General features: G+C 46.3%; 1 protein-coding gene across 3 annotated transcripts in view; it reads right to left on the bottom strand.

The window, feature by feature from the left end:
- The window catches only part of PLEKHF1 (pleckstrin homology and FYVE domain containing 1), a 100,444-nt gene that overhangs the window by 55,937 nt on the left and 20,569 nt on the right, over window positions 1–23,938 (bottom strand). The window contains exon 1 of one of the 3 annotated variants that reach the window (XM_069607076.1): window positions 14,937–15,029. The exons of the other annotated variants lie outside the window; for them this stretch is intronic. The gene's annotated coding sequence lies outside the window, so the exon portion shown is untranslated. Of the gene's footprint in view, window positions 1–14,936; window positions 15,030–23,938 lie in introns of those variants that run through there. 3 annotated transcript variants of the gene reach the window in all.

The raw sequence follows: 23,938 nt of genomic DNA, 5'->3' as shown, positions 1-23,938 counted from the left end.
ATCGGACATTGAGGAGGGCACATTTGATGTGAGGCGTGTGTGGTTTGTGGAAGTGCGTGTGGTGATCGTATCTGATATGTTGTGAGAGGTGGTATTGTGGGGTGTGCCAAAGTTAGTGGGTGGTGGACTGTGGGAGCGAGGGTGTCCCATGTGAGGGCAGCGTTTGGAAGTGGTGCGGGAACTCAGTCTATAGTTTCTGTATTCTGTGGGAAGGGGTAGTGTGCTAAGTTCTGTAGTCTGAGTGAGAGCTCTAAGTCTTTCTAGTATATGCATAATCACACCACAAGGTGTGCGATGTGGCATGGTTAGTGTGGTAACCGGGTTAGCGAGATGCTTGTGGTAGGGGAGTGGGCTTAGTGGTGTGGGTATGAGGGGATGGCGGTAATGATAATACAGTTTGGTGGTATCTGGGAAGATTTACCGCTCAGATACCACCAAACTTGTAATGAGGCCCACTGTGTCTTATTTTCGCTTGATGCTTATTTGGGATCACGTCCTGGAAGACTGCCATGTGGAGCTATGTTCCCTTGAAAACCAAATTTAAACTCCAGACCATCCCCCCAAGACACGTTTTTCATCCCACTGGAAGCACCGATCACACTGTTAAAAAGAACTATTATATATTGTGTCATGGGAAACTATTTGAAAGACCTTAGAAAGAAAGACAGGAAATACAGAGGCGTAGCTTTTTTTAGATTATGATTGTGCAAACTGGAGAAAGTACTATTTTGGACCCATTTTGAGTTGTGCTTGTGTTGCACTATTGCAGTGCATTTATTTTTTGCTTTAATGTGAATCATGCACAAATATGATTAGAAATATATATTTTCAATAAAAGCACTGAACTGTATGTGTAATCACATTTACTTGCTCCAATGAAGCGATCCTGTGCAATTTCGGATGTCATGTCACACAGCTGAAATCTCACTCATCTATCAATCTCACTTATCTACCGGAACAAGCAGTCTTTCTACTTTGCATTTCACTCAAAGCAGAAAATAAAGGCGTGTTAAAATAACATGGGGGTGAAAGGAACCGACGACACTGGCTGTGGGGGCGGGTCTTTAGCTGAATCTCCTATCGCGTTACTTGTTTGTTTATCCATTTTGAGAGAAAAGCAAAGGGGAAAGGCCGCTGATAAAGATAAATAAACATGGACGGGGATTGGACCTGGAGGGTGCAGTGCACGTGGAGGTCAGCTCTCCACATGCACATAAAAGCTGCCAGTGGCGCATACACATTTAAGGCCGATCATTACTAGTTAAGATTTTAGAACGGGCAGGCCTCCCAGAAGGCCGACCTTCTTGAGCTCACACCCCCTTGTGGTTGGGACCACATTGGGAGAACTGGTCTGCTGAGGAGGACTAAAAGCTTCCTGTGATGGTGAAGAATGCCGAGAACCCAAATGCTGTCCCAATTCGAGGTTTCCATCTCCCAGCCTGCCTGCTGCCACCTCCCACTGAGGCTCAATGTGGTGTACATTATGTGTCTACAGACAATGCGCACACGCCAAAACCCTTTCTTCTTCGCCAGCTCCCTTTCAGCCTTCCTGAACATGCAAAGATGTTTCCTGCCATTTGCTCCAATTACTTTCAAATAGTGGGTGGCAGAATCCAATTCTGTACCCCCTAAAGGAGCGAGGCAGTTTTAGACACCTGCTGTATGGGATCTTGTACTGGTAGGATAATATTTATAATCTAGTATCGTTCTTACAGACATGGGTATTTTCCTGACCTGTTGGACCCTTTGAAGACACAAGCACTTCGGTTGGCGATTGTGATAATGTGCAATGACTTAGGTTACGAGAACGGCCTTCAATAGACTCTGGGTCTCAGGGAACGCCACACATTTTGAGAGAAAGACTCTGGAGGAAGAATATCGGGGATCTCGCAGAGCCTTTCTCCTCTCCCCAGACACATCATCAGGGTCACAACAAGATCCATAGAGGGAAAATCAAGGAGAAAAAAAAAGAACAGTCTGCAGCCGAGTCTGTGGACGATCATGAATTTACTGAGAAAAGGAATCTTTAGATCTTGAGTTATGTATGAACTTTTCCTGAAAGGAAAGACCAGTGGGGTAACCACCATCAAGGACCTGCCTGATCCTATGATGTCGGCAACCCATTTTAAGCCTTTGGCCCATGGAGCCACAGACCTGATGACAACCAAGAATAATTGTGAGGAGTCATACAAGACACACCCTGGGCTTCTGAGAACATTAGACAGAACACCTGGGGAAGACGTGGAATAGCCCAGACCAACCAATCATAATGAGAGCCTAACCTTGGGCTCTGACGCGGTCCTATAAAAGTGCCAAAACTACATAGGCAGTAAAGGAACAAGGATGACATTTCGAGAAGGTAAGTTAGTGTGAGGAGGCGGAGAGAGGAGGGCAAGAAGAGAGAGGAAGCAGCACCAAATGTTAGAGGTTGTTCAGTCATGCAAACTAAGATTTTGCCCACACCCTTTAGGAGGACCTAGCCTAAATCCTTGTCTAACCCAAAGCACTTTAAAAGGAGTAGGAGGCAAGAATCGCAGACCTGAGTAAGACTGTAGTGGCTTTTGTTATACTGCGTTTTCCTTGGTTGGGAGTGGTGGGATTTGAGGAGGGTGGGAGGGGGGCAGAAGAATTACTGTAGCCTGAAATGTACCTATGAAATGGGTAAGAAAAACCTACCAGAGAAACATGAAGATTGATGAAAAGTGTGCTTGCCCTTAGGTGAAGACAGATGACCCCGGAAATGCAGTACGAGATAGTGAGGTGGCAGCTACCAGTAGGAATTACGGAGAAAATGGGACAACACCTTATTGCGCACATGTGCATGACCTCGGATCCGGGGACAAAACAAAGAAAAGCTAACACCAACCCCGAGTTTCCTTGAGAAACAACAATATTCACTCTAACAGGAGGAATCACGGGCCCAGTTCGTGGAAACCCCCTTGTCCGTAGAAAGAAATACAAGCCAAGTCCTTTCTAGGAACCTGTTAAGCCTTACCGACCTTTAGTCTGGGAAATAAAGACCATGTACATCAATGGATTTTGTCTGCCCAGTCCAGGGCAGCTTTGACAGGATTAACTATTAAATAAATAATACAGCATACGCAACACTAAAAACAGTGCACCTGGAATAAAAGTCCCAGCGATGCATTACACAATGTTCAATGTGCCTAATACTCTCCTATGTGGAGGGATTGCATAAGGTTATTCACATTCATTTCAAAAGGGGGTTAGAGAGAGCGCATACACAATAAATAACTCAAACAACAACCATTTGTTGACTCCTTAGGCATAGCCTGAAATATCTCAAAATCATACATACGTTCTTATTAAAAATAATTCTGCAACACACAGCAGATGTTATTTAAATGTTATATGAATGTGTCATGGTATAGAACCAACATGAAATGAGCATGCCCCGGGCTGTAGTCCCAGAAACCTGGGCTGGATTCAGGTCCTGCAACCACCTATAGAACATTAGCTCCTAGGACAAACAGCCAACTTTGTGCCTGCCCATGATGCACCAATTTGACATACACCTGCAGCAATTAGCGTATTACTCAGGAGGTTCTGAGAGAAACAAGCTTGAAACGTACAGGTTGCTGCAGTCTGCCACATACACACAGGTGTCACACATAGACATGGTAAAAATAAAACCTGACACGGTACATAAGCCCGCTCCTGGTGCCTCCCCCGCGTACTGGGAATAATAAATCTAGTGAACATGGAAGGCAAAGGTAATCTCTGGGATGGCAGATTAGTACCTTAAAAGAGCCAACCCAGGTAGCCAACCAATGAAGGGCACGCTACGCTAGTGGACATGGGCATGTGGGTTGCTACTCCCTGAGGTGATGAAATGCAATTGCCACATCTACCACCTCTTGACAGATTTGCATTTATAAGTATGGTTGCGAGAGAAACACAAAGAAAAAAAACACAAAAAACAAATCTCTGTGGTGCTAAAGGCTAAGCCGTAAAAGCAACCAGAGTCAATAGGCCTGCAAAGCTGTAGTGAGCATTTCCGTAGCCTGCGAGCAGCGCAAAGGCTTGAGGTGTCTGTAGCCTGCGAGCAGCGCAAAGGCTTGAGGTGTCTGTAGCCTGCAAGCAGCGCAGAGGCTTGAGGGGTCTGTAGCCTGCAAGCAGCGCAGAGGCTTGAGGTGTCTGTAGCCTGCAAGCAGCGCAGAGGCTTGAGGGGTCCGTAGCCTGCAAGCAGCGCAGAGGCTTGAGGTGTCTGTAGCCTGCAAGCAGCGCAGAGGCTCGAGGGGTCCGTAGCCTGCAAGCAGCGCAGAGGCTTGAGGAGGAAGGGGTCCGTAGCCTGCGAGCAGCGCAGAGGCTTGAGGGGTCCGTAGCCTGCGAGCAGCGCAGAGGCTTGAGGGGTCCGTAGCCTGCGAGCAGCGCAGAGGCTTGAGGGGTCCGTAGCCTGCGAGCAGCGCAGAGGCTTGAGGTGTCTGTAGCCTGCAAGCAGCGCAGAGGCTTGAGGTGTCTGTAGCCTGCAAGCAGCGCAGAGGCTTGAGGGGTCCGTAGCCTGCGAGCAGCGCAGAGGCTTGAGGAGGGAGGGGTCCGTAGCCTGCAAGCAGCGCAGAGGCTTGAGGTGTCTGTAGCCTGCAAGCAGCGCAGAGGCTTGAGGTGTCTGTAGCCTGCAAGCAGCGCAGAGGCTTGAGGGGTCCGTAGCCTGCAAGCAGCGCAGAGGCTTGAGGTGTCTGTAGCCTGCAAGCAGCGCAGAGGCTTGAGGGGTCCGTAGCCTGCAAGCAGCGCAGAGGCTTGAGGAGGAAGGGGTCCGTAGCCTGCGAGCAGCGCAAAGGCTTGAGGTGTCTGTAGCCTGCAAGCAGCGCAGAGGCTTGAGGGGTCCGTAGCCTGCGAGCAGCGCAGAGGCTTGAGGAGGGAGGGGTCCGTAGCCTGCGAGCAGCGCAAAGGCTTGAGGTGTCTGTAGCCTGCAAGCAGCGCAGAGGCTTGAGGAAGTAGGGGCCCGTAGCCTGCGAGCAGCGCAGAGGCTTAAGGGGTCCGTAGCCTGCGAGCAGTGCAGAGGATTAAGGAGGGAGGGGTCCGTAGCCTGCGAGCAGCGTGGAGGCTTGAGGGGGGGAGGGGTCCGTAGCCTGCGAGCAGCACAGAGGCTTGAGGGGGGAGGGGTCTGTAGCATGCGAGCAGCACAGAGGCTTGAGGGGGGAGGGTTCCGTAGCCTGCTAGCAGCACAGAGGATTAAGGAGGGAGGGGTCCATAGCCTGCGAGCAGCGCGGAGGCTTGAGGAGGGAGCTGTCTGTAGCCTGCAAGCAGCGCAGAGGCTTGAGGTGTCTGTAGCCTGCAAGCAGCGCAGAGGCTTGAGGTGTCTGTAGCCTGCAAGCAGCGCAGAGGCTTGAGGTGTCTGTAGCCTGCAAGCAGCGCAGAGGCTTGAGGTGTCTGTAGCCTGCAAGCAGCGCAGAGGCTTGAGGTGTCTGTAGCCTGCAAGCAGCGCAGAGGCTTGAGGGGTCCGTAGCCTGCAAGCAGCGCAGAGGCTTGAGGGGTCCGTAGCCTGCAAGCAGCGCAGAGGCTTGAGGAGGGAGGGGTCCGTAGCCTGCAAGCAGCGCAGAGGCTTGAGGTGTCTGTAGCCTGCAAGCAGCACAGAGGCTTGAGGTGTCTGTAGCCTGCAAGCAGCGCAGAGGCTTGAGGGGTCCGTAGCCTGCAAGCAGCGCAGAGGCTTGAGGTGTCTGTAGCCTGCAAGCAGCGCAGAGGCTTGAGGGGTCCGTAGCCTGCAAGCAGCGCAGAGGCTTGAGGAGGAAGGGGTCCGTAGCCTGCGAGCAGCGCAAAGGCTTGAGGTGTCTGTAGCCTGCAAGCAGCGCAGAGGCTTGAGGGGTCCGTAGCCTGCGAGCAGCGCAGAGGCTTGAGGAGGGAGGGGTCCGTAGCCTGCGAGCAGCGCAAAGGCTTGAGGTGTCTGTAGCCTGCAAGCAGCGCAGAGGCTTGAGGAAGGAGGGGCCCGTAGCCTGCGAGCAGCGCAGAGGCTTAAGGGGTCCGTAGCCTGCAAGCAGTGCAGAGGATTAAGGAGGGAGGGGTCCGTAGCCTGCGAGCAGCGTGGAGGCTTGAGGGGGGGAGGGGTCCGTAGCCTGCGAGCAGCGTGGAGGCTTGAGGGGGGAGGAGTCCGTAGCATGCGAGCAGCACAGAGGCTTGAGGGGGGAGGGTTCCATAGCCTGCTAGCAGCACAGAGGATTAAGGAGGGAGGGGTCCATAGCCTGCGAGCAGCGCAGAGGCTTGAGGAGGGAGGGGTCCGTAGCCTGCGAGCAGCGCAGAGGCTTGATAGGGGGGGGGGGTAATTAAACATAAATCATCCACAGTACAGCGTGACTTCGAAACGAAATCCCCAACCTATGAGGAAACGAAAATCCAGACGTGCCCTTATTTTGAGGAGTAGTGAAACCTCATAAGCCTGGAAGTGGCATAAAGCGGGGTATGTAAAAACAGTGAGCATATATAAAAACACTCCTACTGAACAGTGTGTTATTGCTAAAGAATACCAGGACGAGGGATCAGTGGGAAAGAAATTGGTGTAGGCTTTATTATATCAAAGCTAAGAAGCAATAACAAAAACAAATAGGCAATTAGTCATGATGTGCTTTTGGGCATAATAGGATCAGGGGAGCAGGGGCCCACGTGCAGTTCAGCGATGGGCCAACTCGAGGCCGATCCATGCCGCCACACCTTCAAACTTTCTTATTTCTTATTTCTTTCTAGTTTGGACCAAACCAGGGGCGCATAATTTATTAGCGTGCTGTGGCTAGGGTCAACACACCCTGCTAACTTGGTATGGTAACCAATTGCTAACAACTGAGCTGCTGCCTAATACTTTTCCTTTGTCCCTTTTAAAACGCCCATTCCATACAATAGATTTTCCAAAGCTTATTAGGCACTTATTGTAAAGCTTGGTCGTTCTCTTGGCCAATGCATTCTTGCCAGATCTATTGTTATACTTGAGGCCTCTTCTGCTGGTGTTCCCGCCCTGGGCACTCCCTGCAGCCCCCATCAATTTACAGCTAAAACTGGCCTCCAGGGGATACCTCAAAAAACGTATCGAAAACACCCAAAGAAGAGCTCACTTCACACCCAGAGAAGCCCTCCTGACACCCAAAGTACACTCTGAGACTTTGGACAAGACCATGACTTGTGTTACTACCTTCTGGCCAACCACCTCCAAACTCAAGTCGCTGATCAGAAAGTTTTGGCCACTAGTTCAACTTAACCTACCTAATGAACCTAGACCAAGGATTGCACTGACGAGGTCAAAAAACCTCAAAGACCTGCTTACCAAAGAAAAAACGAGCAAAAATACTGCACGCTCCACCCTGTGGAATATGAGAGAGATCCACGGGCACCATCCGTGCAGACAATGCACACCGTGCAGACAAACACAAAAACTCAATTCCTTCACTATTGAAGGCAAAGAGTGGCAAATCAGGCACTTTTCGAACTGTAAGTCTACCAACGTTATCTATGTGATCCAATGCCCCTGCGGCCTACGATACGTAGGGCAAACTTCTAGACCCATCTATAAACGCATTGGGGAACACAGACCTAGAATACATTGCAGAAATTCCACTGCTCCATTGGTCGACCACTTCAACAAATTCCACCATGGCCCTGACTCTTCACCTGGTGGGTGGTCGACAAAGTCCAAAACAAAACCAACATTGCAAATGCTTTGAACTTTAAAGAAGCATGGTGGATGTACAAACTCAAATCCACCACTAGTGGCCTCAATGAGGCTCAACCAGGACAATTCAGCACCTAGCATCTTTTGCCACCGACACTCTGTCCAACACAGGCCCCTACTACCCTCCATCCACGGCTCTGCAGTTTCTCTTAGAACCTTAGCTCTATCTGACTTTGACTGGGCCGCTTGGACCTAGAAGCCTCCACTTAATGTGATACTTTCAGTAACTGTGGCACATAATCTGTGATATGATTTATTGACTAGGAACTGGATAGCCATAACCAATGTGACTATTGCTGTTTATGTAGCTCCCCTCCTTAGAAAAAAACATTGTTCATCTTGTACTTAAGATATTACGTACTGTTTGGGTATATTTATTGTCTCTGAACCGGATGTGTTGACTACACCCATTTTTTGCCTCGAATGCCTTGTAGCCGTGAAAACGCACAAGGCACCAGACACCATTAGCTGGCCCATGTGCATTATGTTCAATTGGTTCACTCTTAGTTTTACACGCATACATTTACTGTCCCCTCACCTATTCCTACTACCATGTCTACTATGGATTCAGCTCCCACGTGCATCTTGCCATGTCCCCCCAGGTCCTAGCCACTGGTCACACCCAGTGCTGCTCTCTGCCCGCCAAGCCCCGGCACTGGCTGCACCTCTCGCAGCACTTATTTTCATTGTTTCATTGCTTTCTTTACTGACAGGCACTTGCCTAAGCCTCTTTATCGCGCTGCACTGCCGCATTGGCTTTCAGCGGTACCACTACTCCATCACACATGCGCGTTGTCACCTCGTGACGCTATACACACACCGTCTGCTCCACCGAGAGACACTCCGGGAGCATGCACAATGACGCCCCACTCTCTACAGCGCATATACAGCTCTGTTCTGCCGGAGTCAGCACAGGCGCCATACCTAGATGCCGGCCTTGATTCATATCGTCCAGAGTTCTGCAGGTAAGCCGGACTGCCCTGCCTACTGTTGGCCTCTCTCCCTGAGAAGTACAGCTCTCTCATTGATTTGCATTTTGGCTCTCACCAGGCTTTACGCTTTTTTATTCATGGCTCTTCTTTTTTCTTTTTCAATTTATCTCGCACACAGGGCGAGCTCTCCAGTCCTCCTGCCTGCCATTTCCCATGATGGCTTCCACCCAGGCTACCCACCTTTAAACCCTACTCCAATACCGGTTCCTATTCAGATGGCTCCTTAAGGTAAACAGTGCCCTTCCATTCTTTGCCTTGCCTAGCACCCAGCACACCTCTTCTGTATGTGCACTTAGTAAATGCTGTGCCTCTATTGTTACAGGGTTCCCGCCCTAAAAATCACCCTCCCGGACCTTGATTCGACCATCAGGTGGCCCACACCTCTTCCAGGCGGTTTTGCCTCCCTCAATCCGGCTACCATCCAACCATCTGCCCTACTTGGATTTCCCGAACTTCCAAATGCCTAGCCTTCATGCCCGCAATAGCATCTACTCCTGCTCCCAGCACGACCATTGGTGAGTGGTTGATGTTACTGGAACTATATAGGTTTTGTCCTCATGATTAGATACACCTTTTTACACACTTAAGCACACAGCTGCTTTTTTAATACATTTATCCATTCTTTTTACTTCACTTCAACACAGAGTGCCCTGACTCTCTTGGCCCTAGAAGAAGGCTTTCATCGCCTCAGCCGAAATGTCAGCAACACACAAACCCAGACTACCCTGGGACTCTACCGAGTGCTGCACTAATATCTCTAACATTTCATCTAGACGTAGACCAATTACGAGGTCAGATTCTAGCCGGGCAAAGGAGACCTTCAGCTAATGTCTCCTTCATTTACACTTACATTCTGTGTTCACTGTACTTAATTACATGTTGGTTTTCACCTATTTGCTAGTTGTTTTCCAAATGTATTAGCACATTCACCACGCTGTGTAAACTTGCAAATGTGTCAACTGTACTTAATTACATGTTGGTTTTCACCTATTTGCTAGTTGTTTTCCAAATGTATTAGCGCATTCTTCACGCTGTGTGAACTTGCAAATGTGTGTACTGTATTTCAGACACAACTATGGTCAAACTCCACTGTATTTCACCACAATGTTCATCATGAATTGCTGTTCATAAAAAACACTCAAATAATATGTAAAGCAAAAACAGAATATCAGCTAATTAATAAAAATCTGGTATCACCAAAAATCAAGGATACATGTGTTCATTAGCAGTTTGCTTTTGTCTTAAATGGTGAATACCCCATTTAATTGGCTGTTCACAAGGGTTCAAACCATTATGCATTTAAATTATATTGCATGCACTTGAATTCTACACGGTAGGACAACCCCCCAGTTACAGATTTACAGACCCTCCAGTCCTCCCCGTTCCCGGGCAGCCTCTTATGGTTTATTACTTCCCATCAATTTAGTATGCACTTAGTGCAAAGCTTGGCCGTACTTGTGGCCAACGCTTTTCTGCCAGGACCATTATTATGCTCAAGGGCTCTTTGGCTGCTGTGCTATTCTGGGCACTCAGTGCAGCCCCAGTCAATTGGGTGCGGTGGTTTGCAGTATTGCCATCAATTTCCTTCTGCACCCCGTCTGGTGTGTGGAAAATACAACAGCAGCGTTATTCGTTTTGCTGGCATTCTGCCTGCCCTTTAGGACCATGTTGTATTGCAATGCCCCTCTGTGAATAATGGAGGGACCCCGGGTGTACACTCCTTAAGCAAATGTCAATATCAAGAGTGTATGCCTTTATCTAGTCCCGTGTGCAGTAATGAGAGACGCGGACCGCTGGAGATAGCCATGGCAGCGCTCCTACAACATCGAGGATTTTCCAGCTGCGTAATTATACGATACCAGAATAGACGTTGGAACTCTACCAACCCGATCCCGACTAGACTGTCACGACTGTGGCGAGACACGGACTATAAGACGTTGCCTTGGCCGCACCCGTGGGCGTTTGCAGGCTATTCACTTATACCGCATTATACAATAGAAACAACAACGTTTGAGGATCCCGGAGCCAGTTTTCACTACCTAATGTATACAGCACCTGGGACCAAGAACATACCCACTTGGCTACACTAATTCACCCTAACACCTGACCGGTCTGGCAGAACGCTCCCGCTTCACCATTTATACTATGTGGCTTAACTGTTTCCCCCATTATAGAGGGACCAGGAAGGACGCATTTTGCACCCATCGCCATCATTTAAGAATGGCTTTGCCCTCTACATACACCAGCAAAGTGGAAGGAAACTAAGAAACTCTAAAGATAGCGGCGTAGTTTAAACGCCTGTGCAAAACACCAGGGTTCTACTCCTGATGAATGTTTCGGACTTGTGCCCTAGAGAACAGAAACATGTTGAGAAAAGATACTGTGTAATGTGAAACACAGTGAAAGAAGAAATTGATGCAATTGATCAAACTGGTTTATGCAATAAACCCTATGTTTTCTTAGATTCAATGAAAACTAGGAGCTCAATTAAATGTACAACTAATGGTTGATATTATACCCTGGCCACAAAAGTGGTATTTGACAAATGTGTATAACCTATAAGTTATTGATTCAGGCTATACTTTTATGTGTTTTTTAAAATTGGATTGTACCTTGACTAATCTTGAAATATATTATGATTAAAAAGGTTTTAAACTACTGAAAGTAGTCCCCGTTTCAGTGCTCTATTTCTACCCTTTCAGATTTGCCTCTCTCTTCTTTTCTTCCCCATATTGCAATGCCCATCTTGTTATTGCCCTTAATATTATCAGCACCAACTGGCATGATGACTAACGCTTAGCCGCTTCCTTGGCTAACACGCTAACCCTCTCCTTAATACCTGCACCACTGCCATATTATTGGCGCAGGTGGTTCATACTGTGTGTTATGTGCAGTACTGCCAGCAATTTCCTTCCGCATACCGTCCTGTGTGTGGAAAATGCCTCAGCAGCGTAATTATTTTTCTCTTTTGAACCCAAGATTCAAAGCCTTTCTTCATATTACTTCTATATTTATTCCATTTTAAGGCAACATTTCACTAGCTCCACCGTCCGGTGTGCTTAAACGAGCACCAAATTATGCACCTTTATTCATGTTTAGCCTTCATTTTTTCCATTGAAAACCCATCTTTTCTGCTACACCGTCCAGTGTGCTTAAAAGGAGCACCTTCTCCAGCTCCTCTATCCATGATTATCAAACTGCCCTTCAGCATGATGCCAATTTCCCTGACTTACTTAACTCCTTCCTTAGTCCAAGCTATCCCCTAAGGGGCACGTTCAGCCAAACTATTGTGTTACGTTTTTTGGACCCTCTCCTACCTAAAACAAAAGCGCCTGAGACATAGCCATTGGACGCCAGTTGTGAAATCATGTGAGGAAGAGGGGGCGTGATCCCAGCCGTCTGCGTCCCCCCTGAAGCCCCATTTCTACACTTTGTAATTTCTTTCCCTATGTTTCACTTACAACTATTATCCTGCTCCCTTTCAAAATTCCTCCCACCTGCAACAGGTATATCCTTGTAACTGGCTGATGGACTGACCCTACTTGTCAATACTTGCTTCTTCTTTTTGACCCTGCATTAGCCCAATAAGGACTCATCTCTAGGGCACATGCGCCTGAGGGCTGCTTTATGCTAACACAATCCCTTTGAAGGGCCCTGGAGAATATCCATGAACCTCCCCCATTCTCAGCTTTGGAAAAGAACAAAAACTCAGAGAGCTCTGGGCTTACCTTAAGTATGAATTTACTTCACACAAGGCCTTGGACAGCTGTCACATAAAAGTCTGAGTAAACACTGATAGACCCCCATGCAGGTTGTGGGAGACCCCCATGCAGGTTGTGGCTCTGATCTACTACTGAACCAAGATTGTGGGGTCTGGTTTTCTCGGACTTCAACCATCCCACTGGTGGGGAATAGCAAACAGCCTCCCCAAACAGGGCGGTATTTTGCCCACCCGTTACACCAGCAAGGCAGAAACCAAACAAAATAAACAACTGTGCTTACTTTGCCCGAGGATAGGGTAGTCACCCAGGGCTTATCACACCTTTCTTTTGTCAGTGCCGACATACGTGACTCCAAGGTTGGTAAAAACACAGTCATATACTGACAGGAGCTGAGGAAAATCCCAAAACCGGCAAGCTACGATTCTTAAGCTTCTTACCAGTAATGGGAAAGCAGCCACAATACAGGCTGAAGAAGCCTGTAAAAACAGAAAAACAAAAAAAACAAACAGGATCTACCTTAGGGTGAGGTAAGCACTGTGAACGGTCAGTATTGAAAAGGATGGAAACGACCATCCTCTGTCTCTCTCCACTCCCCACTCCCTCCTGTGTGGGGGAGCAAACATCTCCCCGCACCCGAGGAATCTCTGTCACCATGATTTCTCTCCCCCGCTCTCAAAGTGCAAGCATTTTCTTTCCCTTGGCTATATCAACCTGCTCCCAAAAAAGGGGAGGGGTAGCTGTCAAACTCTCTCCTCAGGAATGCAGTGGTTCCCCCTACCGGCGGCCTGAACCACCATCCTCCATTTCATATTAGTACCCGGCGAGAGCCAAGCAGAATGTAACACGCATTCTGATTGGCTCTCGCCGGGTCGTTACCCGGCCAGGAATCCCTCAGCCAGGATTCCACGGCCATTGTTCCCAGCGGGGGCGTGGCAGCCCCTCAGCCAATGAAGAGGCTCGAAGCAGGGCCATCCCCGCTGCGAGCCTCACCGCGGTTGAGAGGCTCCCTTCGCCCCATGCCGGGGACTCGGGTAAGTTTTTTTTTGTATCCCCTTCCGTCCCACCGCCCCCCCCCCCCAACTTACCTTCTTGCTCCTGCGTCCCCGGCGGGGGACGAGGGAAGCCTCCAGCCGTGTGGAGACTCGGAGCGGGGCCACCCCCGCTCCGCGCCTCCACATGGCTGGAGGCTTCCCTCATCCCTCGCCGGGGATGCAGGTATGTTTTTTTTTTTCCTCCCCCCATCCCACTCCCGCCCTCCCCACCCCACTTACCTTCTTTTTGATCCTTTTTCAGGAGCACACTTGTGTTCCCAGCGCTTCCGCTCCAGATGGCCGCCATTGAAAGGGCAAACGGACTCAGTTTTCCCTTTCCATTGCGGCGGCCATTTTCTTTTTCTTTTTTTCTCCTGAAACGCAGCAGCGTTCCGGGACAAAAAAAAAAAGCTTTTAGTGCCCCGGTCACGCAATTTTTGCGGGCCGGAGTACTAATAGCAATATAACACTCGTGTCGGGGGCATTACCGACTCAGGTAATGCCCTGGGGCCTTCGGTAAGGCCCTCGCTTCACTCGGGCCCTTACCTACGGGCCCTGGGGAATTACCTGAGTCGGTAATGCTCCCGACGCTCGGGTTATATTGCTTAAAAAGATGTTCCCACCAGCATCGAAATGGATACATACATTTTATTACAAAGCACACAGAATAAAGGGAATGAAATCCCCACATATGCCGAAAACACCTAATACAACGGGAACCTCGCCACAACAGATACAACTCCATACTCTCATACACCTTTAAAGCATAGTTACCTTTACATCAGATCACATGTTAATTTTCTTCTAATTACCTATGTAACAATGAAAATAAAACACAAGTGTGTCATATTTTTCAAAGGTACCCGTGTACTAGGGTTAAAGTTAGAATTCTACTGGAGGGTTACACTGAGCATTAGCCCAGGTGGAGAAGAGTAGAGGATCCAATAGTAGAATCCTCCTGTGCCCTGCACGCTGTATAAAACAGTCAATGACAGTTAAGGATTCAATTAAAAGATTTATATACAATACAGATTCAATCAATAGATCCAGCCAAGTATATTTCAACAAGTGGTGTATTTAAAATTCACAATTTAATTGTGGAGAATTTATAGACAAAGCTATCCGTGTGTCCAGTATCAATGGTTGATGCGTTTCGAGGATGAATCCTCTTCTTCAAAAGCCTTATTAGACCACAGAAAAAATATCATATAAAAAGACACTTTGACAAACATTACAAAGTAGTTGTCAATCAGATATACATTAAGATGTGATGAGAAGATAGTAAATACTCTGTTACAGATACATGAACTTTACATTGCGAGATATGTCCATTCATTCATTGTGATCACTACATAGATACAGAGAGCCATCTGGATGTGGCCCTAACTATTGAAAACTATGAGCATTCGAATATCAACAAGGATGTATGAATATACAGGAGTCAATAATTTGAGGCTTTCATTACTGAACTTAAGTCTATGCAAATCTTAAGTGGTGAAACTAAATATTGAAAAGGTACCTTTCTTAGAAGTCGAGATGCTATCGTAATATCAGGATGCTAAAATGTTCCTCGTATATCTCCAACAGTACTTGCCAATGTGAGTCTCCACCTACGGTAAAGAAACATCACCTGGTCATCTCTACGTGTACACAAACGCGTATTCCGCTAACCTTATCCTTTTAAAGCAAATTGCAGTATGTAAGGCATAAACGCCATGTGTAACTAAAAGATAGACGGTAGTAGATACACTCACCGCCAGAGCGGTTTAGCCATCCACTGACTAAGCTGATGGCTGTCCGGGGTTAATGGCTGCCTCTTGTGCTGCGAAATGCCGTTAGTTCAGAGTGCGGTCAACTGTATAAAGTAACAGCAACCTGTAAATATCATCTGGCTATGTCTTTATGCCACATACAATGATTAATGTCATGTACTCCTTTTATAAATAGTGATAAATGCACTCACTGCCAGCGCAGTGTCGCCATTCACTGATTAGATCCGCGGTGGCCTATGGCAATCCTAGGTCTATTGGAGTACACAGTGTCTCATGTGGTGTGAGATTCAATCTGTTCAGAATTCGAGAAACTGTGCAGAGATACAGCAATCTGCAAGTATTACTCTAGCCATATCTCAATGCCACAAAGAATAATTAGCGCAATGTACTGATAATGTATTTAAAGTATCACTCACCCCATGAGTTAATTCCTATACACAAGGCAATGCTGTGTTTAAGCATCTCTGGCTTAGACACGGCAAAGAATCTGCTGTATGATTGTTGCGTGACGAGATGAAGCCGTAAAAAGTCTGTTCATTCTACGGTAAAAATGCAATTAAAGATATTGAAGCGTCTGAAAAAGTGATCCCCACGTATACATGTATAAACCCAATGTGCGGTTGTCTAACCTACCAGAACAGATGGTGGGCTGATGTCGACCAGTGGAGTCGCTCAAGTGTAGGCATCGGTAACCACACTGATGGCTGCCGATGCACCCAGGTAGCAAACGCCATATTGTGTAAGTTTAAAGACTAAAGTGAGTCAGTGTTAAAACGACGGACAACCTGGAGTATCTCAAACCTGGTGTCCATCTTGGAGTGTCATAGATCATTATGAAATACGTGGCCAGGGACGTACTCTAATGTCCACGGTTCCACATTTGGTACACCATACAATCATTAATGTGTTCACTGAAAAGACGAGATATGAACACCATGAAGATACCAGAACCCTTCATGGTATAACGTCTCGTAATATCCTTAACATGCAGGGTCAACATCCAACTGTCTTATTCGATTGTAAAATCACATCATGTAGGTTGATAGTGCGAGTCATATTCCCACATTCGGAACAAGCTTGTGGTATGCTGATAGTGTTAGACATACTACCGATTCAAGACAAACTTGTAATGCTCGTTTGTCAACAATTTTCCCTCTTACTCAAATACTGTTCTCCTCCAGGTTATAGTATATAGATCATGAAATCCCTAGTAACCCAATCATATGGTTGCTGCTGTCATATCTGTAGCGACTGGGTCAATTAGATTGTCTTCAAACATGGTACATTCTGTTTTGACATAGTCCTCTAATTCCACGATCCATAGAGATGCAGAAAGCATCTTGGTGACCCTCATCTTTTCATACTAGGATGTACAATGCATGAACATGAGCCTATCGTTTGGACTCTAACAGAAAAACAACATAACCATTGTGTGATACCTCAATAAGAGCAGTATGCGATCTTACAGTGATGTATTAAACATTCGACTTTTTGTGTAATACACCAATACAGGTCGTATGAAACATCTTTGTGTAGCCAACATTCAATTCTATGGAGAGATCGACTCAATGGGCCTCATTATGAGCATGGTGGTCCCGAACTACGGTACTGGTAAGCATGCCAATACCCTAGTTCCCGGACCGCCATACTACGAGGTCTACTCGTGGGTGCCGTCTCACCCGCCAGGTTTTTCCTGGCGGGTATAACGGCACCCGCAAGCAGAGCACATCGGATGCACCGGCACAACTCGGAATGCCCTTTGGGGCAGAATGGGGATCGGGAGGCCCTTGATTCCAGCACCCACCAATGGGCAATTACCGGGTCCGCCGAGCTTGGCATGACCCGGATCTTGCCCATTTGCGGGTGCCGGAAAAAATGCAACTCTGGCTAATGCCAGAGTTGTAATGAGGCCCAATCTCATACTTTCCTTCTAATTGCTCACTGAGATATAGACCTGTTTTTCAAAGGATTTTCAAGGGTACAAGCATGGCGACCTATACATACTCTGGTATACGAACAAATGCAATATAAGTGACAACCATATGGGAGAGAGAAGAGAAAATAAGGAAATATATTGCACAGCAAGATTTAGGCTACAAGTTATGCTACAACAGTGTTGTTATCTCTAATCAGTTTAACGTACCTCATGGAACAAACAAGCAATGTGATTATCAACAAGATGGTCTATCGATCTGATATACGGTTGTATACCCTAGTGTTGAAGTGGGTTAATTCTTCATATGAAGCAATTCAATGAACACTCCTCATTAAGGCCCCTTGGGTATACAGTGTCCAAAAGATTTGATCGAATATTTCTCTCTCTGTGACAGTAACAACTGGTAGTCCCTATCCCTCTGTGGTCTTTTCACTACTTCTACTACCTGAAACTTCAATTGGGCAATATTGTGGTGCTGCTCTGCAAAGTGTCTTGCCACTGATGATCTAACAGTTTTACACCTTATATTAGATTTGGGCTCTGTCCATCTTTCCTTAACGGGTCTCATAGTCTGCCCTATATATAGTTTCCCGCATGGGTATTTGATGGAGTAAATCACTCATGAAGTCAAACAAGTAGAAAAATCTCTCAAATATTTTTCTCTGTTTGGGGATGAGAAATTGCATCACCCTTTACAACATTATTACTGGGGGTGCAACTAAGGCATGGAAATGTGCCCTTCTTCCTTGTTTTCAAAAAGAGTTGTTTATCTTGGAGTGGTTTCTCTGCCCTTACTAACTTGTCACTCAGGTTACGCCCTCTTTTAAAGGCCATCAAGGGGGCCCTTGGAAACAATTTGAGCAGTGTGGGGTCATTGTGGAGGGTCCCCCAGTGTTTCCTGATGGTTTTACTGATTTGGAAACTCTGTCTAGAGAATGTTGTAATGATAAGGAGAGGCGTTTCTTTATTTTTATCTTTAGGTGTCAGTAGTTCATCCTTACTAACTTCATTAGATCTCTGTTTGGCTTCTTTGAGGACATCTTCAGGGTATCCCCTTAATTTGAATTTCCCTACCAATGTAGAGCATTCTGTGTCGAGGCCAGCTGGGTCAGAAATAATCCTTTTGAGTCTCAGAATCTGACAGTGTGGCAGACTTTTAAGCATCGCCCTATGGTGGAAGCTGGTGTAGTGAAGAAGGTTGTTGGCGTCAGTTGGTTCATAGTAGATCTTTGTGGCAATATTCCCATCCTTGATCTCTAGGCTAACATCCAAGTAGTGCAGTGCTGGTGATCCCGTCTCCATCGTGAAACTGTTTCTAGGGTGTACTGTATTGAGGTAAGTTAAGAATGTAGTCGAATCCTCCATAGGTCCACACCAGACCGCGAAGATATCATCTATGAATCTCTTCCAATTTTAAGAGGATTTTAAGAGACCATGTAGGATGATCTAATACAAATTGTTGCTCAAACCTATACATAAGGTGTTGCCATATACTGGGGCCATTGCTGACCCCATAGACGTGCCAGGCACCTGTATGTAATATTTGCCTTGAAATCGGAAATAGTTATTGTAGAGTATAAGGTTGAGTAACTCCTGGACAAATTGTGGACTGCCCTTCAGTTCCGATGATTGAAGTAGATGCCATTCTATTGCTTCTAGTCCTATCTCATGGGGGATGGGAGTATAAAGACTACATACGTCCAGGCTGAATAGAATACATTCTGGACTCAATGCTGCGATATCCTTGAGGCAAATGTCTTTCAAGTAGGTGGGTATTCTTTGTATCAAGGGTTGTAGTAGTTTGTCTACGTAGATGGCAAGCAGACCGAACACACTCTCTGACCCTGCCACTATTGGTCTTAATGGAGGGTTGCTACTATCCTCGTGGATCTTGGGTAGGCCATAGTAGACAGGTGTTATCAGGTGGTTTATTTAGCAGAAATTGTTCAGTCTTCTCAATAATCCATTTATTATCTAGGGCTTTCTCCACTGTTTTCTCAATCAAGGCCTTTATCTCTTGAAGAGGGTCGCTGTTCAACCTGATATAAGTGGTTTCATCTTTGAAGAGTTCAATGCACCTGCTGGTAATAGGTAGTGTCCATCACGATAATGGCTCCTCCCTTGTCCGCCAGTTTGATCGTTAATTCCTCGTCTCTTGCTAAGGTTTCAATATGTTCCAATTGACAATTCTTGATGTTCACAGGTGTAGTCTTCTGGTAGTTGATCCTACTGAGATCGGATAACACACTTTTCTCAAATAGGTTTAAGATAGAGTTCTGTATCTGGGAGTCAAATACACTCTTGGGGCTTAACTCCAACCTCTCATCCACCAGTTCTGTGGATTCCAAACTACACTCGGTCACAAAAAATATTTTTTGTCTCAATTTTCTGAGGAGTCTGTGTAAGCAGACTTTCTCTTCGAAGAGAGATGTATTGCAAGTTGGCACAAACGAGAGTCCCCAGTTGAGGATGTTCAGTTGTCCGCTTGTGAGATTCTTACTGGAGATGTTGATGACCAGGTTCTCACTTATTTTTTCTTTATTCTTTGGGGCTTTTTTCCCCCCCTCGCCTTATTTTTCTTTTTGCTTTTCTCTCAGGCCTAATAAATAAATAAGCAAGTAAATCACCCGTGTTCCCTGGCCCAGTTGATGTTTGTGGTTGACCAGATCCCTCCACTACTTTATCTATATCTCGGTTAATTAAGGTGCCTGTAGGTTGTAGTCTATCTTTCTGAATAGGCTCCCCTATACTGCTGTTACTACTACTGCTTCCCGTGTTAGGTGAGTCTGGATGTTGTGGTCTACCTCTATTTAGATTTCGATGGTGGTAGAATTCCTGCCAAGTATATACAATGTTGTTTAAATAGTTGAAGGTGTCTCGTTTAAACTTCCTCAGCTTTCTCTGCTCAATATCGGTTTTATAACTGGCCAGTTTGGGGTTAATTTCCTCAAGTAGTTGGGTTATTTCCTGCTCTGATTTAAATTCAGATAGTTGAGTCTTTAATGTGGTGATCTCGTGTCAATAGAGGTTAGGAATTTTGATAATTCCTCAATAGTAAGCAGGATGAGATCCAGTGAACACTTGTTCAGGATCTGGTCCCACTTTGCCACAAATGCTTTACTTTCACTGCAGAGAGTAGGTCTTAAGTAAACCCTCAAGATCTTCTGCGATTTTTAATATTCCACTAGTGTGGTCACATAAAGCTTTTGAGAAATCCCACGCCTAATGAGTTTCTCTAGTTTGAAGATGAACTTATCAGGACTGACTTGACTTTGTAAGGCCTTGTCTGTGTCTTTTATTAATGATAGAATAGGTTTTTCTTCTTCAACATTAAATGCCAATGTTGTGGCATGCTTATCCGTAAGCTCATTAATTCTAGAAAATGACATTCTTAAAATTTCAATGAGGAAGGTGCTACCAAATATTTGTGCCACACTGGATCGCCAGTGAAAACAAAGTATGAGAACAACGGTTCTTGGTGCACACCAGTTTTCAGAGCATAGTCTTCTGTGTAATGAGGTAGGTACTTTAGAAAAAGGTTTAAGATGCAGGGGAGGAACTGAGGTCCTGGCACAGAACCATCACTAAATAAAGAGAAGAGTGGAGGATCCAATGGTAGAATCCTCCCGTCCCCTGCACACTGTATAAAACCGTCAGTGACAGTTAAGGATTCAATTAAAAGATGTATATACAATACAGATTGAATCAAATGATCCAGCCAAGTATATTTCTACAAGTCGTGTATTTAAAATTCACAATTGAACTGTGGAGAATTTATAGGCAAAGCTATCCGTGCGTCTATTATCAATGGCTGACGCGTTTCGAGGATGAATCCTCTTCTTCAAAAGCCTTATTGGACCGCGGAAAAAATATCATACAAAAAGACACGTTCAGTACATTACAAACAAGTTGTCAATCAGATATACATTAAGATGTGATGAGAAGATACAGATACATGAACTTTACATTGTGAGATACGTCCATTCATTCATTCATTGTTACCACTACATAGATACAGAGAGGATGTGACCCTAACTGCTGAAAACTATGACCATTCGGAAATATCAACAAGGATGTATGAATATACATGAGTCAATAATTTGAGGCTTTCAACGCCGTACTTAAGTCTATTTAAGTCAAGAATAAGTGGTGAAACTAAATATTGAAAAGGTACATTTCCTAGAAGTCGAGATGCTATTCTAGTAAAATCAGGGTGCTAAAATGTTCCTCGTATATCTCCAACAGTACTTGTCAATGTGTGTCTCCACCTACTGTAAAGAAAAATCACCTGGTCATCTCTACATGCACACAAACCTATTCTTCATCGCCTAACCCCCCCCTTCCTGAGTCGCTACAGCCCCTGCAATAGACCCTGTTTTCACTCTACCGCACGTTTACGTGCACCTGAATCCGAAAGTACTTTTGAGCGCTAGGCTCCACTCTTCTTAGGGTCTGGACTGCCTCTTAGTTAGGGATTGATTGAGGAAGAACTGCCTAAAGTCTATTTGCACTGATTTCTCCCTTTCTCCATAGGTTGTGGACCCATTCTGCGCACTATTCCCTTAGGCCACTTGGTAACTGTATACATGTTTTATAGTAGTGTTGTGTTGGTTTGAAGTATTACTGTTGATATTTTCTTTGTGCTTGATTTCAAAGGCCTTGAATAAATGTAAATGTATTTTTGATATATACATCTGACTGGGAGTTTTTTGTAGTGTCCTTTACTGTGTGTGCTCATTGTGGGCTTTCAGTCACCCTCAACCCTCCCGAGACCTAGTCCTGAACGCTGCCAATGCTACATTGATTGGTCTGGCTTGTCCAGGCGGTTGCTTTATTCCAAGAAACTAGATTGGCCTTCTGAACCCCTGCCTGCCAGGTCAGAGTTCAGAAATCCATCTTAACAGCCAGGCAAATTCAAGTTTTAGGGTGGATGATTGTCTCATTCCAGTGATTGAAAAATTAAAGACACTAGGCACTGTACTGGATGCATCAATCAACTCTGATGCACATGTCAATAATGTTGTAAACAACTCCCATTATCATCTTAAAGTCTTGCGCCAAATTAATCCCCTGGTTTCAACTAAGAACTGCAAGACCTCAGTCAGAGCTTATTGCAGGGCACTATTCAGTGGAGCCAGCAAGGAAAATGTGCATAAACTACAGATCATCCAGAACAATGCAATTAGGATAATATGCAACGTCACTAGAAAAGAGCACATTACCAACTTCCGGAAGTACCTTCATTGGCTGTCTGTGGAAAAGAAGATTCAATTCAAAATTCTATCACTGACCCACAAATGATTACATGGCAATGCACCCGATTACCTAAAGCAATCATTGAAGCGACATAACCCCAGAATAACCCTGCGACCTAGCTCAGGGCAATGAACAAAGTGCTAGGAATGATGAGTGCTCCACAGCCCGGGCAGCAGGAGGTTAAGTGCAAGTCTCCAGAGCGCAGGGTGTACAGATGCAAGTACTGTGGATAAACAGGATCTGGGAAGAATTGGTGTGGGAGGTCAAGGCCCCAAAGATGCACAAAAGCCAAGCACACCGATTCAGCAACTGTGGGATTAGCAGAGAAGAGAAGGAGGAAGAAAAGAGAAAAAAGTCTTAAGGCGCTTCCGGAATTTGAGAAGGTCCTGCTCAAGGCGAAGGGAGAGGGGGAGGCGCTTCCAAAGGAGGAAGCAGGCTGAGGAAAGTGAGCGACCCCCTGCCCTCTGTTTAGCAAAACGCTTTACACGCAAAGAGGTGGTGCCAGAGGAGCGGCGTAATCTAGCGGGAGAGTATTTAGTGAGATAAAGTTGAAGATTGACTGGGCCAAGGGACCACATAGCCTTATGGATGATGCAGAGGGATTTGAATTTAATTTGTGCAGCAACCGGGAGCCAGTGAAGACTTTTTAGTGCAGACGAGATGCAGTCCGTGGGCTTAAGGCCAAGGATAAGTCTTGCTGGCCTTTTCTGGACAAGCTGAAGGGGGTCGCAGAGTGGAGGAAGGCAGATTCAGGAGGAGACTATTACAGTAGTCCAAGTCTGGAGAGAATCAGGGATTGAGTGAGAGAGTGAGAGAGTGAGAGAGTGAGAGAGTGAGAGAGTGAGAGAGTGAGAGAGTGAGAGAGTGAGAGACCAAGGTTTCTGGCTTCACTTGAAGGGGCAGGGGGAGAGCCCAAGGAGGAAGGCCAGAGTGAGGGGAAGAAGGAGGGAGAAGGGGTCCCAATGGGAAGGATCTCAGTTTTACAGGCATTGAGGCAGAGATCATTGGAGATGCGCCAGGACTGGATGTAGTTAGGCATTCAGGGATGATGGAGGCTGCAAGTGGATCAGCAAGGAGCCTGCAGAAAAGCTCTGTGTCGTCTGCATAACACTGGAAGTTGGATGAGTAGGTGGAGATGGGGTGTGCAAGGAGGGCAAGGTAGATAAACTGTCAGGGGGAGAGTAGAACCCTGCGGGACACCGCATGAGGAGATGGGAGGAGACGAGAAGGGACCCAGGTTGACTTGGGAATAGTATTTAGTGAAGAAAGAGGACAGCCAATCCAGTGCCCGTTCCGAGGTATCAAGTGTATCGTGGAGCCTTTGTATGAGGATGGAATGGTTAACTGTGTCAAATGCAGAGGCGAGGTCGAGAGGGATAAGGAGAGTTGACGAGTTGGTGTTCAGAGATGCAAGCATTTCTTCACCAGTGTCCAGAAGAGCAGTTTCCGTACCTCTGGATGCTCCGAATGTAGATTGATGGTCATGGAGGCCACCAACAAGTTCAATGTGAGAAGTTTAGTGCGAGATTTACATTGGGGCAAGGCCAGCTTCTCAAG

This window comes from Ambystoma mexicanum, chromosome 1p (genome assembly GCF_040938575.1).
Source record: "Ambystoma mexicanum isolate Mex_15411 chromosome 1p, UKY_AmexF1_1, whole genome shotgun sequence".
In the NCBI taxonomy this organism is placed as follows: Eukaryota; Metazoa; Chordata; class Amphibia; order Caudata; family Ambystomatidae; genus Ambystoma; species Ambystoma mexicanum.
This window is presented reverse-complemented; position numbering and strand designations above follow the sequence as displayed.